Genomic DNA, 7,500 nt, shown 5'->3' on the forward strand with positions numbered 1-7,500 from the left:
CTCATTCAAGTTGGACTTGGGCTCGGCGCGAGGCGTCGGGGTAGTGGACCCTCCCAAACACCACATGCCACGACAGGCGGCAGCCTGCGGGGTTCGGTGCTGGACTCTTCCCTGTTCGCTCGCCGCTACTGGGGGAATCCTTGTTAGTTTCTTTTCCTCCGCTTAGTAATATGCTTAAATTCAGCGGGTAGTCTCGCCTGCTCTGAGGTCGTTGTACGAGGTGTCGCACGCCACACCGCCAGCCGGCTGTGCACGCTACCGAGTAAGTACCGGTATGCGAACCGCCAGGCGACGGGCGCGCATCGCACGTTTAAGGAGGCGCGGCCGGCCCCACAGGCGGCCGCGACGCTCCCAGGTCTGCGAAGCGGGGCAAACGCCGCGCGCTTCAGTATACGTAGCCGACCCTCAGCCAGACGTGGCCCGGGAACGGAATCCATGGACCGCAATGTGCGTTCGAAACGTCGATGTTCATGTGTCCTGCAGTTCACATGTCGACGCGCAATTTGCTGCGTTCTTCATCGACCCACGAGCCGAGTGATCCACCGTCCTGGGTGATCTTTTCTTAGTTTACACTGTCTCTTTCAAGACAGTTGCATAGGCGGGACGTAGGCGTGTGGCGGCCCCTGTTCAAGCGTTCTGTGTCCAACGGCCTCACGGCCGATGGGCGTCGTACGGCTCCACACCGGAGCGGACAGGCAGTCGGGCGAAAGTCATTCAAAACCGGCGCCAGGCGCCAGGTGCCGCAGGCCAGCCGCTCCAGCGCTTCAGCGCTCGTACCACACAACATTGGCGTTAGTTTTGAGAAGCACGCGTGGTTCCGCACGCGGCGCACGGCTACTGCGAGCCGTACAGGTAGCGTGTTGCGCGACACGACACGCACATCGAAAGACATGCAGTCTAGTCGGTAATGATCCTTCCGCAGGTTCACCTACGGAAACCTTGTTACGACTTTTACTTCCTCTAAATGATCAAGTTTGGTCATCTTTCCGGTAGCATCGGCAACGACAGAGTCAATGCCGCGTACCAGTCCGAAGACCTCACTAAATCATTCAATCGGTAGTAGCGACGGGCGGTGTGTACAAAGGGCAGGGACGTAATCAACGCGAGCTTATGACTCGCGCTTACTGGGAATTCCTCGTTCATGGGGAACAATTGCAAGCCCCAATCCCTAGCACGAAGGAGGTTCAGCGGGTTACCCCGACCTTTCGGCCTAGGAAGACACGCTGATTCCTTCAGTGTAGCGCGCGTGCGGCCCAGAACATCTAAGGGCATCACAGACCTGTTATTGCTCAATCTCGTGCGGCTAGAAGCCGCCTGTCCCTCTAAGAAGAAAAGTAATCGCTGACAGCACGAAGGATGTCACGCGACTAGTTAGCAGGCTAGAGTCTCGTTCGTTATCGGAATTAACCAGACAAATCGCTCCACCAACTAAGAACGGCCATGCACCACCACCCACCGAATCAAGAAAGAGCTATCAATCTGTCAATCCTTCCGGTGTCCGGGCCTGGTGAGGTTTCCCGTGTTGAGTCAAATTAAGCCGCAGGCTCCACTCCTGGTGGTGCCCTTCCGTCAATTCCTTTAAGTTTCAGCTTTGCAACCATACTTCCCCCGGAACCCAAAAGCTTTGGTTTCCCGGAGGCTGCCCGCCGAGTCATCGGAGGAACTGCGGCGGATCGCTGGCTGGCATCGTTTATGGTTAGAACTAGGGCGGTATCTGATCGCCTTCGAACCTCTAACTTTCGTTCTTGATTAATGAAAACATACTTGGCAAATGCTTTCGCTTCTGTTCGTCTTGCGACGATCCAAGAATTTCACCTCTAACGTCGCAATACGAATGCCCCCGCCTGTCCCTATTAATCATTACCTCGGGTTCCGAAAACCAACAAAATAGAACCGAGGTCCTATTCCATTATTCCATGCACACAGTATTCAGGCGGGCTTGCCTGCTTTAAGCACTCTAATTTGTTCAAAGTAAACGTGCCGGCCCACCGAGACACTCACTCAAGAGCACCCTGGTAGGATTGCAACGGGGTCCGCCTCGGGACGCACGAGCACGCACGAGGCGCGTCGCACGCCTTCAGCTCGCCCCACCGGCAGGACGTCCCACGATACATGCCAGTTAAACACCGACGGGCGGTGAACCAACAGCGTGGGACACAAATCCAACTACGAGCTTTTTAACCGCAACAACTTTAATATACGCTATTGGAGCTGGAATTACCGCGGCTGCTGGCACCAGACTTGCCCTCCAATAGATACTCGTTAAAGGATTTAAAGTGTACTCATTCCGATTACGGGGCCTCGGATGAGTCCCGTATCGTTATTTTTCGTCACTACCTCCCCGTGCCGGGAGTGGGTAATTTGCGCGCCTGCTGCCTTCCTTGGATGTGGTAGCCGTTTCTCAGGCTCCCTCTCCGGAATCGAACCCTGATTCCCCGTTACCCGTTACAACCATGGTAGGCGCAGAACCTACCATCGACAGTTGATAAGGCAGACATTTGAAAGATGCGTCGCCGGTACGAGGACCGTGCGATCAGCCCAAAGTTATTCAGAGTCACCAAGGCAAACGGACCGGACGAGCCGACCGATTGGTTTTGATCTAATAAAAGCGTCCCTTCCATCTCTGGTCGGGACTCTGTTTGCATGTATTAGCTCTAGAATTACCACAGTTATCCAAGTAACGTGGGTACGATCTAAGGAACCATAACTGATTTAATGAGCCATTCGCGGTTTCACCTTAATGCGGCTTGTACTGAGACATGCATGGCTTAATCTTTGAGACAAGCATATGACTACTGGCAGGATCAACCAGGGAGCTGCGTCAACTAGAGCTGAGCAGCCGGCCGCCCGGGAGTGTGTCCCGGGGGCCCGCGCGAACACGCAAGCGTCCGCTCAATTATTCTGCAAACAGGAGGAGGCTGAGCTCCCCTGCACAATACACCTCGAAACCCTCTCAGGTCCCGGCGGCGCGCAGCGCCGTCCTAAGTACTTGGTCGGGTTCGAGAGAGGCGCAATCGCCCGGAGTTTGGCGAGTAGACGCTTTAGGTGCGACCACCCGTGCTCCCAACTGAGCTTGCCGCTGCCGACAGAGGCCCGGGAGCGTGCTGTCGTGGCATTGCCGGCGGGAGACAACACGCGCCACCTACGGTGGCCGGCAGCTCCAACGCCAGCGCCACAGAAGGACAAAAGCCCCACTTGGGTGCCGAAGCGAACTCTCCCAGCACAGCGCACGCGCCAACACGTCCGCACAGCTGCGATACAATCCACCTGCGAGAACCGCAGAGGCGACCGAGCAGCAGACGGCGTCGCGGCGCCGAGCGCCGGGCGGCGGCGCATCCTCAGCGCACACAGTCCTCAATCGGACCAGCACACTGCAGATGTCCACCGCGCTTCGCACCGGGCCCGCGAGGACCTACTTTGGCCGCACGGCGCCGCGTGCAGGGTGCGCCGGCGCGCAGCTGCGCCGCCTGCCGCCTCCGTCGGCCGGCGCGCCTGCCACTGGCCGCCCCCACCAGCCGGCTGTAGCGCGTGCGCCCACGCACCGCGCGGCCAGCACGCCGGGAGGCCCCCCCTCACCGGCCGGGGACGGTCCCACCCAGCCACCGCCGCGTATCGCTTCACACCCACATGCCATTCACGTTCGTGGGCATGGTGGGTATCGCTGAAACAACCGGTTGGTAGCTCAACCGATCGTCGCCATCACTGATTCACCTCTAGCGAGAACAACCGCACCACAACGGTTTACCAGTTCTTCATTTGCGTAACGTCACCAGCAAACGTAGACGTCCATCGCCATTTGCAAATTCAACGATTGTTGCATGCCTGTGTCAGGTGTCACGACACACTATGTCTGCCCACATACACGCAACAACATGTGCACGCTTCGCGAACACGTGGAAGGTGGCCCCCGTACGTATGCGATGTCCATTGCGCGAACGACTGTCAACCGGCCTCTGTCGCATGTCGCAGATGTGGAACGCAGTGCACCATGCTATCACGGTGTGTGAGAAGAGACGACTACGTCTGACAACACGCGCCACTACATCAACAGACGGCTCATGCTGATCGCCATCCACGGCATACCATACTGCAATCCAGCTCTTATAGGGAGACGACACGTAGCTGAGTGCACAATATTTGGACCGTATGGTTCGCCGTTGTTGGCGCAGTCGTGGTACGGTCACACATGTACCACGATGTATCATTCAGTACATGAGGACCAATGTGCGGTACAGTGTGTGATTTGGACGTACAACATCAGCGGACAGTTGCCACAAGCCGTACCACAACGTAGGCTGTGCTTCGCCATGCGAATGCCAATGAACAACTGCGAAGGGCATTGAGCATGTACGTCCTGCCGCCATCCGCATTACAGTGTATAGCTGCAAGGTGTTTAACATGAAGCGATACTCTGGGGACCGGGCAGTGCGAGTAGCAAACTATATTGCGGGGGTTGCAGTTAGGCAACACTACACTAATTTAACGCGTCGTATGACAATTACAGAGCAGGTTAAGGCCCAACGTGTGTTGGGTTAAGGCCCAACGTGTGTTGGGTTAAGGCCCAACGTGTGTTGGGTTAAGGCCCAACGTGTGTTGGGTTAAGGCCCAACGTGTGTTGGGTTAAGGCCCAACGTGTGTTGGGTTAAGGCCCAACGTGTGTTGGGTTAAGGCCCAACGTGTGTTGGGTTAAGGCCCAACGTGTGTTGGGTTAAGGCCCAACGTGTGTTGGGTTAAGGCGCAACATAGGTTAGGTTAAGGCGCAACATAGGTTAGGTTAAGGCGCAACATAGGTTAGGTTAAGGCGCAACATAGGTTAGGTTAAGGCGCAACATAGGTTAGGTTAAGGCGCAACATAGGTTAGGTTACGGCGCAACATAGGTTAGGTTAAGGCGCAACATAGGTTAGGTTAAGGCGCAACATAGGTTAGGTTACGGCGCAACATAGGTTAGGTTACGGCGCAACATAGGTTAGGTTAAGGCGCAACATAGGTTAGGTTAAGGCGCAACATAGGTTAGGTTAAGGCGCAACATAGGTTAGGTTAAGGCGCAACATAGGTTAGGTTAAGGCGCAACATAGGTTAGGTTAAGGCGCAACATAGGTTAGGTTAAGGCGCAACATAGGTTAGGTTAAGGCGCAACATAGGTTAGGTTAAGGCGCAACATAGGTTAGGTTACGGCGCAACATAGGTTAGGTTAAGGCGCAACATAGGTTAGGTTAAGGCGCAACATAGGTTAGGTTAAGGCGCAACATAGGTTAGGTTATGGCGCAACATAGGTTAGGTTACGGCGCAACATAGGTTAGGTTACGGCGCAACATAGGTTAGGTTAAGGCGCAACATAGGTTAGGTTAAGGCGCAACATAGGTTAGGTTAAGGCGCAACATAGGTTAGGTTAAGGCGCAACATAGGTTAGGTTAAGGCGCAACATAGGTTAGGTTAAGGCGCAACATAGGTTAGGTTAAGGCGCAACATAGGTTAGGTTAAGGCGCAACATGGGTTAGGTTAAGGCGCAACATGGGTTAGGTTAAGGCGCAACATGGGTTAGGTTAAGGCGCAACATGGGTTAGGTTAAGGCGCAACATGGGTTAGGTTAAGGCGCAACATGGGTTAGGTTAAGGCGCAACATGGGTTAGGTTAAGGCGCAACATGGGTTAGGTTAAGGCGCAACATGGGTTAGGTTAAGGCGCAACATGGGTTAGGTTAAGGCGCAACATGGGTTAGGTTAAGGTACAATATGGGTTAGGTTAAGGTACAATATGGGTTAGGTTAAGGTACAATATGGGTTAGGTTAAGGTACAATATGGGTTAGGTTAAGGTACAATATGGGTTAGGTTAAGGTACAATATGGGTTAGGTTAAGGTACAATATGGGTTAGGTTAAGGTACAATATGGGTTAGGTTAAGGTACAATATGGGTTAGGTTAAGGTACAATATGGGTTAGGTTAAGGTACAATACGGGTTAGGTTAAGGTACAATACGGGTTAGGTTAAGGTACAATACGGGTTAGGTTAAGGTACAATACGGGTTAGGTTAAGGTACAATACGGGTTAGGTTAAGGTACAATACGGGTTAGGTTAAGGCACTTGGGGGGGGGGGGGGCCCGGTTTGTTGATTGTGATTATCGTAAGTAAATGACTGCGGCATCATCTGATTTGCCACGTCAGGGTGCACCTTTGGCTCATAACAGGCGGCGCTCTGATTCCATGCTTGTGGCAGACCTGTGTCTTTCATTCCTGCCATTGTTTGTGTGGTGTGACAGGAGGCAGTATTGTGATGTTGGGTGCACCCCTGTCTGGGACATGTGTGGGTGTTGGTGGCTTAGCTGAGCAATGGTGGTTGTCGGAAGGGTGGGATATTCTGTTTTCCGAGTGGACCTCCCGGTCTGGTTATGATAGTGTGGATTGTCTAATGTGGCAGAGAGGATGCACTGGGTGTTGTTCCATGCTGGTGCTTACATATTGTCTGTGTGCCTGTTACAGGCAGAGAGTAGTGCGTGATAAGAGTGTCTGGCTGACGTGTGATTGTGAGCAGAGTCTTTCAGCATGTATACGGACAGGTCTATACATTATCTGTATTCTGATGGCTCTATCTATTACTAATCAGCGCCGTGTATACGTTTAATCCGGTTCCAGTCGAAACTATTGTATCTCTGTACATTAGTGACACGGCGAGCCCGCTATGTAGTTACTCGTCTCGGCAGCTTCCACCGGTGTATGGCAAATGATTATAAGGAATCAGTCTAGTCGTCAATACCGATAGTCTGACGTCACATGTCTGGGGTGGGGGACGCTGCGCCCTTCCGGTGGGTCATGGCCTAGGAAGACTCTTCCCACGCAGGGGGGCTTGGACTGTCATTGACTCTTCCGAGTAATATACTTGCCGTACGTTTTTGCGACTGCGAGTGCAACGCTCACCGGTACCGACATGGATGGAGCGCCTCCTAGCTGCCGCTGAGCATCTGCATTCGTACAGCGAGCAACGCGATCGCGTCTGTAGCTCGTACGTGGTACAGCTCGCAGCTCATGTATATGGACAGCGGGAATGTCGCATATTGGACATAACTCTTCATGAAACGCACGTTATAGGGGTGGATTGCACATTGCGAGTGCGAGCAAAGTCCGCCGTTCATCCGCTGGAGTTGCGAGTTGGGCGGTTGGGGTGGGGCACGAACGGGTGCAGGTGGAGTGATTGCCGGTCCACGACTTCGTGCGGCAGAGGCGCTGGCGTTGGGGTGGGGTCGAAAGAAGGGCACTGTGGGCCCATCGCTGTCTTAGTCGGCTTGGCGTCTCATAGATGACGGTATCGTCGTTGCAGGAGGTCATGTTGCGGGAGACCTACAGATGGCGGTATGTTTTGCGGTGCGCTCGACATGGCGGACGTAGTGTTGTCAGATTCGCATAGATGGAGGTATTGCATGTGGTTTCGCCGTATTTTCATAGATGGCGATACTGTTTTGCCGGCATGGTTGGCGTAGTTCCGTCGGATCCCTGTAGATGGAGGTG

The 7,500-nt window shown here is 54.0% G+C and overlaps 2 non-coding genes and 1 pseudogene across 2 annotated transcripts; all 3 read right to left on the reverse strand.

Moving 5' to 3' along the window:
* LOC124581864 overlaps positions 1–211 on the reverse strand; it is a 7,954-nt pseudogene extending 7,743 nt beyond the window's left edge.
* Positions 212–399: 188 nt separating this feature from the next.
* On the reverse strand, positions 400–554 carry LOC124581847. The gene has a single exon (XR_006973517.1). It is a non-coding gene; the product is annotated as a 5.8S ribosomal RNA (ribosomal RNA).
* Positions 555–905: 351 nt separating this feature from the next.
* On the reverse strand, positions 906–2,815 carry LOC124581843. The gene has a single exon (XR_006973514.1). It is a non-coding gene; the product is annotated as a small subunit ribosomal RNA (ribosomal RNA).
* Between the last annotated feature and the right edge of the window lie 4,685 nt (positions 2,816–7,500).

Source organism: Schistocerca americana, unplaced genomic scaffold (genome assembly GCF_021461395.2).
Source record: "Schistocerca americana isolate TAMUIC-IGC-003095 unplaced genomic scaffold, iqSchAmer2.1 HiC_scaffold_376, whole genome shotgun sequence".
Classification (NCBI taxonomy): Eukaryota; Metazoa; Arthropoda; class Insecta; order Orthoptera; family Acrididae; genus Schistocerca; species Schistocerca americana.